Source organism: Ranitomeya variabilis, chromosome 6, assembly GCF_051348905.1.
Source record: "Ranitomeya variabilis isolate aRanVar5 chromosome 6, aRanVar5.hap1, whole genome shotgun sequence".
In the NCBI taxonomy this organism is placed as follows: domain Eukaryota; kingdom Metazoa; phylum Chordata; class Amphibia; order Anura; family Dendrobatidae; genus Ranitomeya; species Ranitomeya variabilis.
Window position 1 is genome coordinate 241,750,290 of NC_135237.1, and position 18,832 is coordinate 241,769,121.

At 49.2% G+C, this 18,832-nt stretch overlaps 1 protein-coding gene across 2 annotated transcripts in view; it reads right to left on the minus strand.

Moving 5' to 3' along the window:
- SDHA (succinate dehydrogenase complex flavoprotein subunit A) overlaps window positions 1–18,832 on the minus strand; it is a 207,780-nt gene that overhangs the window by 13,887 nt on the left and 175,061 nt on the right. The window lies entirely within an intron of this gene.

The following is an 18,832-nucleotide window of genomic DNA, read 5'->3' on the forward strand; positions in this document are numbered from 1 at the left end:
TTTTTTTTTTTTTACTTTTACGCTGGTAACCACGGTAAACATCGGGTTACTAAGCGCGGCCCTGCGCTTAGTAACCCGATGTTTACCCTGGTTACCCGGGGCCTTCGGCATCGTTGGTCGCTGGAGAGCTGACTGTGTGACAGCTCCCCAGCGACCACACAACCACTTACCAACGATCACGGCCAGGTCGTATCGCTGGTCGTGATCGTTGGTAAATCGTTTAGTGTGACAGTACCCTAATGGCTATATGCCTGCAGGTCCAGCCCAGAGGAGACGGCCACCTATCTAGATGCCGATCACTATTTAAAGAAAACCTACCATGTATGCGGATAACCTCCCCCCCCCCCCTTTTCGCCTAAGGGTACTGTCACACTAAACGATTTACCAACGATCACGACCAGCGATACGACCTGGCCGTGATCGTTGGTAAGTGGTTGTGTGGTCGCTGGGGAGCTGTCACACAGTCAGCTCTCCAGCGACCAACGATGCCGAAGGCCCCAGGTAACCAGGGTAAACATCGGGTTACTAAGCTGCTTCTCTCCACTGTGTCTGTGCCAGCCGGAAAGCACAGCGGTGACGTCACCGCTGTGCTCGCTTTCCGGCTGGCCGGCGCTCACAGTGCAGAGAAGCAGAACGCCGGGGGACAGACACCGGAATGTAAGTATGTACTGTTTGTTTTTTTATACTTTTACGCTGGTAACCACGGTAAACATCGGGTTACTAAGCGCGGCCCTGCGCTTAGTAACCCGATGTTTACCCTGGTTACAAGCGAACGCATCGCTGGATCGCTGTCACACACAACGATCCAGGGTTGACAGCGGGAGATCCAGCGACGAAAGAAAGTTCCAAATGATCTGCTACGACGTACGATTCTCAGCAGGGTCCCTGATCGCTGCTGCGTGTCAGACACAGCGATATCGTATGGATATCGCTGGAACGTCACGGATCGTACCGTCGTAGCGACAAAAGTGCCACTGTGTGACAGTACCCTAAGAATAAGGTATCTAACATTTCAACTATTACTGCTATACATAAGGCTGCTTCCTGACACCAGAGTTACCTATGCCTCCTTCCTAGATCATTAGCTTGCATATCATCATAGACCCTGCTACGGCAGATACACATTGCATGAACACTGCAAGGTACAAGTTACCTCCTGGTGTCTCACTTATTGTACTTATTATATTCTATATATAACTTTACCCCTCTCATCATTCATTAGACTGCCTGGATCTATACTAAGGAGGCTATCTTTCTCTTCTACCTTGCCACTTATACATACTCACCTGGAACAAAGGTAACCAGCCGCTATTGTACTGATGATTACCCCATCCTGTATCTACGTTATTCATTATAGTGCTTTGGAACAAAGCACTATATTGTAATCCGATCGTGGTAAACTTCTTATTCTTATTATAGTGCTTTGGAACAAAGCACTATATTGTAATCCGAACGTGGTAAACTTCTTCTTATTATTATAGTGCTTTGGAACAAAGCACTATATTGTAATCCGATCGTGGATAACTTCTTATTATAGTGCTTTGGAACAAAGCACTATATTGTAATCCGATCGTGGATAACTTCTTCTTATTATAGTGCTTTGGAACAAAGCACTATATTGTAATCCGATCGTGGATAACTTCTTCTTATTATAGTGCTTTGGAACAAAGCACTATATTGTAATCCGATCGTGGATAACTTCTTCTTATTATAGTGCTTTGGAACAAAGCACTATACTGTTATTCCATCGTGGATAACTTCTTCTTATTCTTATTATGGTGGTTGAACCTCCTAAGTTCAAGCAACATATTGTAATCCGAGTTCTTATATTTCATTATTATGGTGCTTGAACCTCCTAGGTTCAAGCAACATATTGTAATCCGATTTCTTATATTTTCTTATTATTATGGTGCTTGAACCTCCTAGGTTCAAGCAACATATTGTAATCCGATTTCTTATATTTATGGTGCTTGAACCTCCTAGGTTCAAGCAACATATTGTAATCCGATTTCTTATATTTTATTATGGTGCTTGAACCTCCTAGGTTCAAGCAACATATTGTAATCCGATTTCTTATATTTTATTCTTCTTCTTCTCCGCGTTTTCCGCAATTAATGCGGCCCGAACCGCTCGGCGCAGAGACCCCGTTCAGGCGGCGTTTGGAAGGCCTCGGTGGGGACAGGTGTGCTATGACTTTTATAGTCGATCCGATATGCAGATTTTATTTAAATCGCATTTAAAAAAAAAAATTTCCCATAGGAAATAATGGCGAACTTTCCATTACCCCCAACTTGACCTTCCAAAGATGGCAGCTATGCAAATGTACGGTGTCCATTTTAGGACATGATCATTTATCACAGTCAAACATCAGAATAAAGTGAATATGACACCCTCTCGTCCCGTGTGTGAAAAGTAAGTGCCCCCCCGGCCCCGTGTGTGAAAAGTAAGTGCCCCCCCGGCCCCGTGTGTGAAAAGTAAGTGCCCCCCCGGCCCCGTGTGTGAAAAGTAAGTGCCCCCCGGCCCCGTGTGTGAAAAGTACGTGCCCCCCCGGCCCCGTGTGTGAAAAGTAAGTGCCCCCCCCCCCGGCCCCGTGTGTGAAAAGTAAGTGCCCCCCCGGCCTCATGTGTGAAAAGTAAGTGCCCCCCCGGCCCCGTGTGTGAAAAGTAAGTGCCCCCCCGGCCTCATGTGTGAAAAGTAAGTGCCCCCCCTGCCTCGTGTGTGAAAAGTAAGTGCCCCCCCGGTCCCGTGTGTGAAAAGTAAGTGCCCCCCCGGTCCCGTGTGTGAAAAGTAAGTGCCCCCCCGGCCTCATGTGTGAAAAGTAAGTGCCCCCCCGGCCCCTTGTGTGAAAAGTAAGTGCCCCACCGGCACCGTGTGTGAAAAGTAAGTGCCCCCCCGGCCCCGTGTGTGAAAAGTAAGTGCCCCCCCGGCCCCGTGTGTGAAAAGTAAGTGCCCCCCGGCCCCGTGTATGAAAAGTAAGTGACCCACAACTCTGCCCTGTATATAGGAGTCTGTATATAGGGGGGATGTCTGTATATAGGAGTGGTGTCTGTATTTAGAGGGATGTCTGTATATAGGAGTGGTGTCTGTATATAGAGGGATGTCTGTATATAGGAGTGGTGTCTGTATATAGAGGGATGTCTGTATATAGGAGTGATGTCTGTGTATAGGGGGATGTCTGTATATAGGAGTGGTGTCTGTATATAGGGGGATGTCTGTATATAGGAGTGGTGTCTGTATATAGGGGGATGTCTGTATATAGGAGTGGTGTCTGTATTTAGAGGGATGTCTGTATATAGGAGTGGTGTCTGTATAAAGAGGGATGTCGGTATATAGGAGTGATGTCTGTATATAGAGGGATGTCTGTATATAGGAGTGATGTCTGTATATAGGGGGATGTCTGTATATAGGAGTGGTGTCTGTATATAGGGGGATGTCAGTATATAGGAGTGGTGTCTCTATATAGGGGGATGTCTGAATATAGGAGAGATGTCTGTATATAGAGGGATGTCTGTATATGGGAGTGGTGTCTGTATATAGGGGGATGTCTGTATATAGGAGTGGTGTCTGTATATAGAGGGATTTCTGTATATAGGATTGGTGTCTGTATATAGGGGGATGTCTGAATATAGGAGAGATGTCTGTATATAGAGGGATGTCTGTATATAGGAGTGGTGTCTGTATATAGAGGGATGTCTGTATATAGGAGAGATGTCTGTATATAGAGGGATGTCTGTATATAGGAGTGGTGTCTGTATATAGGGGATGTCTGTATATAGGAGTGGTGTCTGTATATAGAGGGATGTCTGTATATAGGAGTGGTGTCTGTATAAAGAGGGATGTCTGTATATAGGAGTGGTGTCTGTATATAGAGGGATGTCTGTATATAGGAGTGGTGTCTGTATATAGGGGGATGTCTGTATATAGGAGTGGTGTCTGTATATAGAGGGATGTCTGTATATAGGAGAGATGTCTGTATATAGGGGGATGTTTGTATATAGGAGAGATGTCTGTATATAGGAGTGGTGTCTGTATACAGAGGGATGTCTATATAGGAGTGGTGTCTGTATATAGAGGGATGTCTGTATATAGGAGTGGTGTCTGTATATAGAGGGATGTCTGTATATAGGAGTGGTGTCTGTATATAGAGGGATGTATGTATAAGGGAGTGGTGTCTGTATATAGGGGGATGTCTGTATATAGGAGTGGTGTCTGTATATAGAGGGATGTCTGTATATAGGAGTGGTGTCTGTATATAGGGGGATGTCTGTATATAGGAGTGGTGTCTGTATATAGAAGGATGTCTGTATATAGGAGTGGTGTCTGTATATAGAGGGAAGTCTGTATATAGGAGTGGTGTCTGTATATAGAGGGATGTATATATATAGGAGTGATGTCTGTATATAGGAGTGGTGTCTGTATATAGGGGGATGTCAGTATATAGGAGTGGTGTCTCTATATAGGGGGATGTCTGAATATAGGAGAGATGTCTGTATATAGAGGGATGTCTGTATATAGGAGTGGTGTCTGTATATAGAGGGATGTCTGTATATAGGAGAGATGTCTGTATATAGAGGGATGTCTGTATATAGAAGTGGTGTCTGTATATAGAGGGATGTCTGTATATAGGAGTGGTGTCTGTATATAGAGGGATGTCTGTATATAGGAGTGATGTCTGTATATAGGGGGATGTCTGTATATAGGAGTGGTGTCTGTATATAGGGGGATGTCAGTATATAGGAGTGGTGTCTCTATATAGGGGGATGTCTGAATATAGGAGAGATGTCTGTATATAGAGGGATGTCTGTATATAGGAGTGGTGTCTGTATATAGGGGGATGTCTGTATATAGGAGTGGTGTCTGTATATAGAGGGATTTCTGTATATAGGATTGGTGTCTGTATATAGGGGGATGTCTGTATATAGGAGTGGTGTCTCTATATAGGGGGATGTCTGTATATAGAGGGATGTCTGTATATAGGAGTGGTGTCTGTATATAGGGGGATGTCTGAATATAGGAGAGATGTCTGTATATAGAGGGATGTCTGTATATAGGAGTGGTGTCTGTATATAGGGGATGTCTGTATATAGGAGTGGTGTCTGTATATTGGGGGATGTCTGAATATAGGAGATATGTCTGTATATAGAGGGATGTCTGTATATAGGAGTGGTGTCTGTATATAGAGGGATGTCTGTATATAGGAGTGGTGTCTGTATATAGAGGGATGTCTGTATATAGGAGTGGTGTCTGTATATAGAGGGATGTATGTATATAGGAGTGGTGTCTGTATATAGGGGGATGTCTGTATATAGGAGTGGTGTCTGTATATAGAGGGATGTCTGTATATAGGAGTGGTGTCTGTATATAGAGGGATGTCTGTATATAGGAGTGGTGTCTGTATATAGAGGGATGTCTGTATATAGGAGTGGTGTCTGTATATAGGGGGATGTCTGTATATCGGAGTGGTGTCTGTATATAGAGGGATGTCTGTATATAGGAGAGATGTCTGTATATAGAGGGATGTCTGTATATAGGAGAGATGTCTGTATATAAGAATGGTGTCTGTATATAGAGGGATGTCTGTACATAGGAGAGATGTCTGTATATCGGAGTGGTGTCTGTATATAGAGGGATGTCTGTATATAGGAGAGATGTCTGTATATAAGAATGGTGTCTGTATATAGAGGGATGTCTGTATATAGGAGAGATGTCTGTATATAGAGTGATGTCTGTATATAGGAGTGGTGTCTGTATATAGAGGGATGTCTGTATATAGGAGTGGTGTCTGTATATAGAGGGATGTCTGTATATAGGAGTGGTGTCTGTATATAGAGGCATGTCTGTATATAGAAGTGGTGTCTGTATATAGGGGGATGTCTGTATATAGGAGTGGTGTCTGTATATAGGGGGATGTCTGTATATAGGAGAGATGTCTGTATAAGGGAGAGATGTCTGTATATAGAGGGATGTCTGTATATAGGAGAGATGTCTGTATATAGGAGTGGTGTCTGTATATAGGGGATGTCTGTATATAGGAGTGGTGTCTGTATATAGAAGGATGTCTGTATATTGTAGTGGTGTCTGTATATAGGGGTATGTCTGTATATAGGAGTGGTATCTGTATATAGAGGGATCTCTGTATATGGTAGTGGTGTCTGTATATAGAGGGATGTCTGTATGTAGGAGTTGTGTCTGTATATAGGAGTGGTGTCTGTATATAGGAGTGATGTCTGTATATAAGAGGATGTGGCCAAAGTGGCTACCGAGAGGCTGTGTGCTCCAAAGTGGCTACCAAGGATTCCTGCATGCCAAAATGGCTACCAAGAGGCCAAAGTTGCTAACAAGGGGCCCCGCACATCAAAGTGGCTACCAAGGGGCCAAATTGGATACCCAGGGGCAGGGCCCTGCATGCCAGACTTGCTCCTGAGGTTCATTGGCAGCTGGCAGCGCTGTTCAAGCACCATGTATTTCCTTCAGGAAATGCCCGTCTAGTTATAGTGCTTTGGAACAAAGCACTATACTGTTATTCCATCGTGGTAAACTTCTTCTTCTTATTATTATTATTATTAGGCTTTTTTTCGCAGTTAATGCGGCCCGAACCGCTGAACGCACAGACTCCAGTGAGGTGTCATTTCGAAGCCAGCGTCCACGAGAGGTGTGCTAAGTTATTTTCATGTCGATCGGATTTGTAGTTTTGGCGCAATTTGCATTTGAAAATTGTTTCCCCCTCATTGGAAAGCATTGTTTCAATGCATTTCAATAGGGAAATTTTGCTATACGTTTAAAATGGGCTGGTTTCTGAGGCAATTTCTAAAAATAACTTAACTGCCAAATGCCACCTGGCTGATTAGCTCATTGATATGCGCAGTCAGACACAGTTACTATGCCAACGCCTATCAACTCCACCAGGTCACAGTTTTGTCAGATAATATCAGCTCTTAAAGTGACAGCACAGCACAATTCCAAAGGACTATCTGTAGTCTTATTATTATTACAGTATACAGCGCAGAGCCCCGCAGCATACAGCGCGGAGCCCCGCAGCATACAGCGCGGAGCCCCGCAGCATACAGCGCGGAGCCCCGCAGCATACAGCGCGGAGCCCCGCAGCATACAGCGCGGAGCCCCGCAGCATACAGCGCGGAGCCCCGCAGCATACAGCGCGGAGCCCCGCAGCATACAGCGCGGGGAGCCGCGCAGCATACAGCGCGGAGCCCCGCAGCATACAGCGCGGAGCCCCGCAGCATACAGCGCGGAGCCCCGCAGCATACAGCGCAGAGCCCCGCAGCATACAGCGCAGAGCCCCGCAGCATACAGCGCAGAGCCCCGCAGCATACAGCGCAGAGCCCCGCAGCATACAGCGCAGAGCCCCGCAGCATACAGCGCAGAGCCCCGCAGCATACAGCGCAGAGCCCCGCAGCATACAGCGCAGAGCCCCGCAGCATACAGCGCAGAGCCCCGCAGCATACAGCGCAGAGCCCCGCAGCATACAGCGCAGAGCCCCGCAGCATACAGCGCAGAGCCCCGCAGCATACAGCGCAGAGCCCCGCAGCATACAGCGCAGAGCCCCGCAGCATACAGCGCAGAGCCCCGCAGCATACAGCGCAGAGCCCCGCAGCATACAGCGCAGAGCCCCGCAGCATACAGCGCAGAGCCCCGCAGCATACAGCGCAGAGCCCCGCAGCATACAGCGCAGAGCCCCGCAGCATACAGCGCAGAGCCCCGCAGCATACAGCGCAGAGCCCCGCAGCATACAGCGCAGAGCCCCGCAGCATACAGCGCAGAGCCCCGCAGCATACAGCGCAGAGCCCCGCAGCATACAGCGCAGAGCCCCGCAGCATACAGCGCAGAGCCCCGCAGCATACAGCGCAGAGCCCCGCAGCATACAGCGCAGAGCCCCGCAGCATACAGCGCAGAGCCCCGCAGCATACAGCGCAGAGCCCCGCAGCATACAGCGCAGAGCCCCGCAGCATACAGCGCAGAGCCCCGCAGCATACAGCGCAGAGCCCCGCAGCATACAGCGCAGAGCCCCGCAGCATACAGCGCAGAGCCCCGCAGCATACAGCGCAGAGCCCCGCAGCATACAGCGCAGAGCCCCGCAGCATACAGCGCAGAGCCCCGCAGCATACAGCGCAGAGCCCCGCAGCATACAGCGCAGAGCCCCGCAGCATACAGCGCAGAGCCCCGCAGCATACAGCGCAGAGCCCCGCAGCATACAGCGCAGAGCCCCGCAGCATACAGCGCAGAGCCCCGCAGCATACAGCGCAGAGCCCCGCAGCATACAGCGCAGAGCCCCGCAGCATACAGCGCAGAGCCCCGCAGCATACAGCGCCCACCAAATCGGACCCAGAGTGGCTACAACTACCAAACCAGCGCCTGAGGGGCACCCAAGTGTGAAAGTCTTGCTGGGGCAACCCGGGCACCATTCCAAAGCACTATCTGTAGTTCCTTCAGGAAATACCCATCTTTTTCTCTCTGTTATCAGCCATTCCCCGTACTGCTGTCAGTCTATTTGTCTCTGTTATCAGCCATTTCCCTGTCCTGCTGTCAGTCTATTCTCTCTGTTATCAGCCATTCCCCGTCCTGCTGTCAGTCTATTCTCTCTGTTATCAGCCATTCCCCGTCCTGCTGTCAGTCTATTCTCTCTGTTATCAGCCATTCCGCGTCCTGCTGTCAGTCTATTTCTCTCTGTTATCAGCCATTCCCCGTACTGCTGTCAGTCTATTTCTCTCTGTTATCAGCCATTCCCCTGTCCTGCTGTCAGTCTATTCTCTCTGTTATCAGCCATTCCCCGTCCTGCTGTCAGTCTATTCTCTCTGTTATCAGCCATTCCCCTGTCCTGCTGTCAGTCTATTCTCTCTGTTATCAGCCATTCCCCGTCCTGCTGTCAGTCTATTTCTCCCTGTTATCAGCCATTCCCCTGTCCTGCTGTCAGTCTATTCTCTCTATCAGCCATTCCCCGTCCTGCTGTCAGTCTATTTCTGTTATCAGCAATTCCCCTGTCCTGCTGTCAGTCTATTCTCTCTGTTATCAGCCATTCCCTTGTCCTGCTGTCAGTCTATTCTCAGTTATCAGCCATTCCCTTATCCTGTTGTCAGTCAGAGTGACCCGGCCCACCAAATCGGACCCAGAGTGACCCGGCCCACCAAATCGGACCCAGAGTGACCCGGCCCACCAAATTGGACCCAGAGTGACCCGGCCCACCAAATCGGACCCAGAGTGACCCGGCCCACCAAATCGGACCCAGAGTGACCCGGCCCACCAAACCGGACCCAGAGTGACCCGGCCCACCAAACCGGACCCAGAGAGACCCGGCCCACCAAAACGGACCCAGAATGACCCGGCCCACCAAATCGGACCCAGAGGGACCCGGCCCACCAAATCGGACCCAGAGGGACCCGGCCCACCAAATCGGACCCAGAGGGACCCGGCCCACCAAATCGGACCCAGAGTGACCCGGCCCACCAAATCGGACCCAGAGTGACCCGGCCCACCAAATCGGACCCAGAGTGACCCGGGCCACCAAATCGGACCCAGAGCGACCCGGGCCACCAAATCGGACCCAGAGTGACCCGGGTCACCAAATCGGACCCAAAGTGACCCGGGCCACCAAATCGGACCCAGAGTGACCCGGGCCACCAAATCGGACCCAGAGTGACCCGGGCCACCAAATCGGACCCAGAATGACCCGGCCCACCAAATCGGACCCAGAGTGACCCGGGCAACCAAACCGGACCCAGAGTGACCCGGGCCACCAAATCAAACCCAGAGTGACCCGGCCCACCAAATCGGACCCAGAGTGACCCGGCCCACCAAATCGGACCCAGAGTGACCCGGGCCACCAAATCGGACCCAGAGTGACCCGGGCCACCAAATCGGACCCAGAGTGACCCGGGCCACCAAATCGGACCCAGAGTGACCCGGGCCACCAAATCGGACCCAGAGTGACCCGGGCCACCAAATCGGACCCAGAGTGACCCGGGCCACCAAATCGGACCCAGAGTGACCCGGGCCACCAAATCGGACCCAGAGTGACCCGGGCCACCAAATCGGACCCAGAGTGACCCGGGCCACCAAATCGGACCCAGAGTGACCTGGCCCACCAAATCGGACCCAGAGTGACCCGGGCCACCAAATCGGACCCAGAGTGACCCGGGCCACCAAATCGGACCCAGAGAGACCCGGGCCACCAAATCGGACCCAGAGTGACCCGGGCCACCAAATCGGACCCAGAGTGACCCGGGCCACCAAATCGGACCCAGAGTGACCCGGCCCACCAAATCGGACCCAAAGTGACCCGGCCCACCAAATCGGACCCAGAGTGACCCGGCCCACCAAATCGGACCCAGAGTGACCCGGCCCACCAAATCGGACCCAGAGTGACCCGGCCCACCAAATCGGACGCAGAGTGACCCGGCCCACCAAATCGGACCCAGAGTGACCCGGCCCACCAAATCGGACCCAGGCCTCAACCCTGAGGGGCTACAACTACCAAACCAGTGCCTGAGGGGCACCCAAGTGTGAAAGTCTTGCAGGGGCAGCCCGGGCACCATTCCAAAGCACTATCTGTAGTTCCTTCAGGAAATACCCATCTAGTTTCTTATTATTATTCTTCTTCTCCGCGTTTTCCGCAATTAATGCGGCCCGAACCGCTCGGCGCAGAGACCCCGTTCAGGCGGCGTTTCGAAAGGCCTCGGTGGGGACAGGTGTGCTATGACTTTTATAGTCGATCCGATATGTAGATTTTATTTAAATCGCATTTAAAAAAAAAAATTCCCATAGGAAATAAAGGCGAACTTTCCATTACCCCCAACTTGACCTTCCAAAGATGGCAGCTATGCAAATGTACGGTGTCCATTTTAGGACATGATCATTTATCAAAGTCAAACATCAGAATAAAGTGACTATGACACCCTCTCGTCCCGTGTGTGAAAAGTAAGTGCCCCCCCGGCCCCGTGTGTGAAAAGTAAGTGCACCCCCCCGGCCCCGTGTGTGAAAAGTAAGTGCGCCCACTGCCCCGTGTGCAAAAGTAAGTGCGCCCCCGGCCCCGAGTGCAAAAGTAAGTGCGCCCCCGGCCCCGTGTGCAAAAGTAAGTGCGCCCCCGGCCCCGTGTGCAAAAGTAAGTGCGCCCCCGGCCCCGTGTGCAAAAGTAAGTGCGCCCCCGGCCCCGTGTGCAAAAGTAAGTGCGCCCCCGGCCCCGTGTGCAAAAGTAAGTGCATCCCCGGCCCCGTGTGCAAAAGTAAGTGCGCCCCCCTCCCCGTGTGCAAAAGTAAGTGCGCCCCCGGCCCCGTGTGCAAAAGTAAGTGCGCCCCCCGCCCCGTGTGCAAAATTAAGTGCGCCCCCGGCCCCGTGTGCAAAAGTAAGTGCGCCCCCGGCCCCGTGTGCAAAAGTAAGTGCGCCCCCGGCCCCGTGTGCAAAAGTAAGTGCGCCCCCGGCCCCGTGTGCAAAAGTAAGTGCGCCCCCGGCCCCGTGTGCAAAAGTAAGTGCGCCCCCGGCCCCGTGTGCAAAAGTAAGTGCGCCCCCGGCCCCGTGTGCAAAAGTAAGTGCGCCCCCGGCCCCGTGTGCAAAAGTAAGTGCGCCCCCGGCCCCGTGTGCAAAAGTAAGTGCGCCCCCGGCCCCGTGTGCAAAAGTAAGTGCGCCCCCGGCCCGTGTGCAAAAGTAAGTGCGCCCCCGGCCCCGTGTGCAAAAGTAAGTGCGCCCCCGGCCCCGTGTGCAAAAGTAAGTGCGCCCCCGGCCCCGTGTGCAAAATTAAGTGCGCCCCCGGCCCCGTGTGCAAAAGTAAGTGCGCCCCCGGCCCCGTGTGCAAAAGTAAGTGCGCCCCCGGCCCCGTGTGCAAAAGTAAGGGCGCCCCCGGCCCCGTGTGCAAAAGTAAGGGCGCCCCCGGCCCCGTGTGCAAAAGTAAGGGCGCCCCCGGCCCCGTGTGCAAAAGTAATGGCGCCCCCGGCCCCGTGTGCAAAAGTAATGGCGCCCCCGGCCCCGTGTGCAAAAGTAATGGCTCCCCCGGCCCCGTGTGCAAAAGTAATGGCGCCCCCGGCCCCGTGTGCAAAAGTAATGGCGCCCCCGGCCCCGTGTGCAAAAGTAATGGCGCCCCCGGCCCCGTGTGCAAAAGTAATGGCGCCCCCGGCCCCGTGTGCAAAAGTAATGGCGCCCCCGGCCCCGTGTGCAAAAGTAATGGCGGCCCCGTGTGCAAAAGTAATGGCGCCCCCGGCCCCGTGTGCAAAAGTAATGGCGCCCCCGGCCCCGTGTGCAAAAGTAATGGCGCCCCCGGCCCCGTGTGCAAAAGTAATGGCGCCCCCGGCCCCGTGTGCAAAAGTAATGGCGCCCCCGGCCCCGTGTGCAAAAGTAATGGCGCCCCCGGCCCCGTGTGCAAAAGTAATGGCGCCCCCGTCCCCGTGTGCAAAAGTAATGGCGCCTCCGGCCCCGTGTGCAAAAGTAAGTGCGCCCCCGGCCCCGTGTGCAAAAGTAATGGCGCCCCCGGCCCCGTGTGCAAAAGTAATGGCGCCCCCGGTCCCGTGTGCAAAAGTAATGGCGCCCCCGGTCCCGTGTGCAAAAGTAATGGCGCCCCCGGTCCCGTGTGCAAAAGTAATGGCGCCCCCGGGCCCCGTGTGCAAAAGTGATGGCGCCCCCGGGCCCCGTGTGCAAAAGTGATGGCGCCCCCGGGCCCCGTGTGCAAAAGTGATGGCGCCCCCGGCCCCGTGTGCAAATGTAATGGCGCCCCCGGCCCCGTGTGCAAAAGTAATGGCGCCCCCGGCCCCGTGTGCAAAAGTAATGGCGCCCCCGGCCCCGTGTGCAAAAGTAATGGCGGCCCCGTGTGCAAAAGTAATGGCGCCCCCGGCCCCGTGTGCAAAAGTAATGGCGCCCCCGGCCCCGTGTGTGAAAAGTAAGTGCCTCCCCGGCCCCGTGTGTGAAAAGTAAGTGACCCACAACTCTGACCTGTATATAGGAGTCTGTATATAGGGGGATGTCTGTATATAGGAGTGGTGTCTGTATTTAGAGGGATGTCTGTATATAGGAGTGGTGTCTGTATAAAAGGGAATGTCTGTATATAGGAGTGGTGTCTGTATATAGGGGATTGTCTGTATATAGGAGTGGTGTCTGTATATAGAGGGATGTCTGTATATAGGAGTGGTGTCTGTATATAGAGGGATGTCTGTATATAGGAGTGATGTCTGTATATAGGGGGATGTCTGTATATAGGAGTGGTGTCTGTATATAGAGGGATGTCTGTATATAAGAGTGGTGTCTGTATATAGAGGGATGTCTGTATATAGGAGTGGTGTCTGTATATAGAGGGATGTCTGTATATAGGAGTAGTGTCTGTATATAGAGGGATGTCTGTATATAAGAGTGGTGTCTGTATATAGGGGGATGTCTGTATATAGGAGTGGTGTCTGTATATAGAGGGATGTCTGTATAAAGGAGAGATGTCTGTATATAAAGGGATGTCTGTATATAGGAGTGGTGTCTGTATATAGAGGGATGTCTGTATATAGGAGAGATGTCTGTATATAGAGGGATGTCTGTATATAGGAGTGGTGTCTGTACATAGAGGGATGTCTGTATATAGGAGTGGTGTCTGTATATAGAGGGATGTCTGTATATAGTAGTGGTGTCTGTATACAGAGGGATGTCTGTATATAGGAGTGGTGTCTGTATATAGAGGGATGTCTGTATATAAGAGTGGTGTCTGTATATAGAGGGATGTCTGTATATAGGAGTGGTGTCTGTATACAGAGGGATGTCTGTATATAGGAGTGGTGTCTGTATATAGGGGGATGTCTGTATATAGGAGTGGTGTCTGTATATAGAGGGATGTCTGTATATAGGATTGGTGTCTGTATATAGAGGGATGTCTGTATATAGGAGTGGTGTCTGTATATAGGGGGATGTCTGTATATAGGAGTGGTGTCTGTATATAGAGGGATGTCTGTATATAGGAGTGGTGTCTGTATATAGAGGGATGTCTGTATATAGAGGGATGTCTGTATATAGGAGTGGTGTCTGTATATAGGGGGATGTCTGCATATAGGAGTGGTGTCTGTATACAGAGGGATGTCTGTATATAGGAGTGGTGTCTGTATATAGGGGGATGTCTGTATATTGGAGTGGTGTCTGTATATAGGGGGATGTCTGTATATAGGAGTGGTGTCTGTATATAGTGGGATGTCTGTATATAGGAGTGGTGTCTGTATATAGGGGGATGTCTGTATATAGGAGTGTTGTCTGTATATAGAGGGATGTCTGTATATAGGAGAGGTGTCTGTATATAGAGGGATGTCTGTATATAGGAGTGGTGTCTGTATATAGGGGGATGTCTGTATATAGGAGTGGCGTCTGTATATAGAGGGATGTCTGTATATAGGAGTGGTGTCTGTATATAGAGGGATGTCTGTTTATAGGAGTCGTGTCTGTATACAGAGGGATGTCTGTATATAGGAGTGGTGTCTGTATATAGGGGGATGTCTGTATATAGGAGTGGTGTCTGTATATAGAGGGATGTCTGTATATAGGAGTGGTGTCTGTATACAGAGGGATGTCTGTATATAGGAGAGGTGTCTGTATACAGAGGGATGTCTGTATATAGGAGTGGTGTCTGTATATAGAGGGATGTCTGTATATAGGAGTGGTGTCTATATAGGGGGATGTCTGTATATAGGAGTGGTGTCTGTATATAGAGGGATTTCTGTATATAGGAGTGGTGTCTGTATATAGAGGGATGTCTATATATAGGAGTGGTGTCTGTATATAGAGGGATGTCTGTATATAGGAGTGGTGTCTGTATATAGGGGGATGTCTGTATATAGGGGGATGTCTGTATATAGGAGTGGTGTCTGTATATAGTGGGATGTCTGTATATAGGAGTGGTGTCTGTATACAGAGGGATGTCTGTATATAGGAGTGGTGTCTGTATATAGGAGTGGTGTCTGTATATAGAGTGGTGTCTGTATATAGGAGTGGTGTCTGTATATAGAGGGATGTCTGTATATAGGAGTGGTGTCTGTATATAGGGGGATGTCTGTATATAGGAGTGGTGTCTGTATATAGGGGGATGTTTGTATATAGGAGTGGTGTCTGTATATAGGGGGATGTCTGTATATAGGAGTGGTGTCTGTATATAGAGGGATGTCTGTATATAAGAGTGGTGTCTGTATATAGGGGGATTTCTGTATATAGGAGTGGTTTCTGTATATAGAGGGATATCTGTATAAAGGAGAGATGTCTGTATATAGGAGTGGTGTCTGTACATAGAGGGATGTCTGTATATAGGAGAGATGTCTGTATATAGAGGGATGTCTGTATATAGTAGTGGTGTCTGTACATAGAGGGATGTCTGTATATAGGAGTGGTGTCTGTATATAGAGGGATGTCTGTATATAGTAGTGGTGTCTGTATACAGAGGGATGTCTGTATATAGGAGTGGTGTCTGTATATAGAGGGATGTCTGTATATAAGAGTGGTGTCTGTATATAGGGGGATGTCTGTATATAGGAGTGGTGTCTGTATATAGAGGGATGTCTGTATATAGGAGTGGTGTCTGTATATAGAGGGATGTCTCTATATAGGAGTGGTATCTGTATACAGAGGGATGTCGGTATATAGGAGTGGTGTCTGTATATAGGGGGATGTCTGTATATAGGAGTGTTGTCTGTATATAGGGGGATGTCTGTATATAGGAGTGGTGTCTGTATATAGAGGGATGTCTGTATATAGGAGTGGTGTCTGTATATAGAGCGATGTCTGTATATAGGAGTGGTGTCTGTATATAGAGGGATGTCTGTATATAGGAGTGGTGTCTGTATATAGAGGGATGTCTGTATATAGGAGTGGTGTCTGTATAAAGAGGGATGTCTGTATATAGGAGTGGTGTCTGTATATAGAGAGATGTCTGTATATAGGAGTGGTGTCTGTATATAGAGGGATGTCTGTATATAGGAGTGCTGTCTGTATATAGAGGGATGTCTGTATATAGGAGTGGTGTCTGTATATAGAGGGATGTCTGTATATAGGAGTGGTGTCTGTATACAGAGGGATGTCTGTATATAGGAGTGGTGTCCATATATAGAGGGATGTCTGTATATAGGGGGATGTCTGTATATAGGAGTGGTGTCTGTATATAGGGGGATGTCTGTATATAGGAGTGGTGTCTGTATATAGAGGGATGTCTCTATATAGGAGAGATGTCTGTATATACAGGGATGTCTGTATATAGGAGTGGTGTCTGTATATAGAGGGATGTCTGTATATAGGAGTGGTGTCTGTATATAGAGGGATGTCTGTATATAGGAGTGGTGTCTGTATACAGAGGGATGTCTGTATATAGGAGTGGTGTCCGTATATAGGGGGATGTCTGTATATAGGGGGATGTCTGTATATAGGAGTGGTGTCTGTATATAGGGGGATGTCTGTATATAGGAGTGGTGTCTGTATATACAGGGATGTCTCTATATAGGAGTGGTGTCTGTATATAGAGGGATGCCTGTATATAGGAGTGGTGTCTGTATATAGAGGGATGTCTGTCTAGGAGTGGTGTCTGTATATAGAGGGATGTCTGTATATAGGAGTGGTGTCTGTATACAGAGGGATGTCTGTAGGAGTGATGTCTGTATATAGGGGGATGTCTGTATATAGGAGTGGTGTCTGTATATAGAGGGATGTCTGTATATAGGAGAGATGTCTGTATATAGAGGGATGTCTGTATATACGAGTGGTGTCTGTATATAGAGGGATGTCTGTATATAGGAGTGGTGTCTGTATATAGAGGGATGTCTGTATATAGGATTTGTGTCTGTATACAGAGGGATGTCTGTATATAGGAGTGGCGTCTCTATATAGGGGGATGTCTGAATATAGAAGATATGTCTGTATATAGAGGGATGTCTGTATATAGGAGTGGTGTCTGTATATAGAGGGATGTCTGTATATAGGAGTGGTGTCTGTATATAGAGGGATGTCTGTATATAGGAGTGGTGTCTGTATACAGAGGGATGTCTGTCTATAGGAGTGGTGTCTGTATATAGGGGGATGTCTGTATATAGGAGTGGTGTCTGTATATAGGGGGATGTCTGTATATAGGAGTGGTGTCTGTATATAGAGGGATGTCTGTATATAGGAGTGGTGTCTGTATATAGAGGGATGTCTGTATATAGGAGTGGTGTCTGTATATAGGGGGATGTCTGTATATAGGAGTGGTGTCTGTATATAGAGGGATGTCTGTATATAGGAGAGATGTCTGTATATAGAGGGATGTCTGTATATAGGAGTGGTGTCTGTATATAGAGGGATGTCTGTATATAGGAGAGATGTCTGTATATAGAGGGATGTCTGTATATAGGATTGGTGTCTGTATATAGAGGGATGTCTGTATATAGGAGTGGTGTCTGTATATAGGGGGATGTCTGTATATAGGAGAGATGTCTGTATACAGAGGGATGTCTGTAAATAGGAGTGGTGTCTGTATATAGAGGGATGTCTGTATATAGGAGTGGTGTCTCTATATAGGGGGATGTCTGAATATAGAAGATATGTCTGTATATAGGAGTGGTGTCTGTATATAGAGGGATGTCTGTGTATAGGAGTGGTGTCTGTATATAGAGGGATGTCTGTATATAGGAGTGGTGTCTGTATACAGAGGGATGTCTGTCTATAGGAGTGGTGTCTGTATATAGGGGGATGTCTGTATATAGGAGTGGTGTCTGTATATAGGGGGATGTCTGTATATAGGAGTGGTGTCTGTATATTGAGGGATGTCTGTATATAGGAGTGGTGTCTGTATATAGGGGGGATGTCTGTATACAGGAGAGATGTCTGTATATAGAGGGATGTCTGTATATAGGAGTGGTGTCTGTATATAGAGGGATGTCTGTATATAGGAGTGGTGTCTGTATATAGAGGGATGTCTGTATATAGGAGAGATGTCTGTATATAGAGGGATGTCTGTATATAGGATTGGTGTCTGTATATAGAGGGATGTCTGTATATAGGAGTGGTGTCTGTATATAGGGGGATGTCTGTATACAGGAGAGATGTCTGTATATAGAGGGATGTCTGTATATAGGAGTGGTGTCTGTATATAGAGGGATGTCTGTATATAGGAGTGGTGTCTGTATATAGAGGGATCTCTGTATATGGTAGTGGTGTCTGTATATAGAGGGATGTCTGTATATAGGAGTGGTGTCTGTATATAGGAGTGATGTTTGTATATAAGAGGATGTGGCCAAAGTGGCTACCAAGGATTCCTGCATGCCAAAATGGCTACCAAGGGGCCAAAGTTGCTAACAAGGGGCCCCGCACATCAAAGTGGCTACCAAGGGGCCAAATTGGATACCCAGGGGCTGGGCCCTGCATGCCAGACTTGCTCCTGAGGTTCATTGTCAGCTGGCAGCGCTGTTCAAGCACCATGTATTTCCTTCAGGAAATGCCCATCTAGTTTATTATTATTCTTCTTCTTCTCCGCGTTTTCCGCAATTAATGCGGCCCGAACCGCTCGGCGCAGAGACCCCGTTCAGGCGGCGTTTCGAAGGCCTCGGTGGGGACAGGTGTGCTATGACTTTTATAGTCGATCCGATATGTAGATTTTATTTAAATCGCATTTAAAAAAAAAAATTTCCCATAGGAAATAATGGCGAACTTTCCATTACCCCCAGCTTGACCTTCCAAAGATGGCAGCTATGCAAATGTACGGTGTCCATTTTAGGACATGATCATTTATCACAGTCAAACATCAGAATAAAGTCAATATGACACCCTCTCGTCCCGTGTGTGAAAAGTAAGTGCTCCCCCGGCCCCGTGTGTGAAAAGTAAGTGCCCCCCGGCCCCGTGTGTCAAAAGTAAGTGCCCC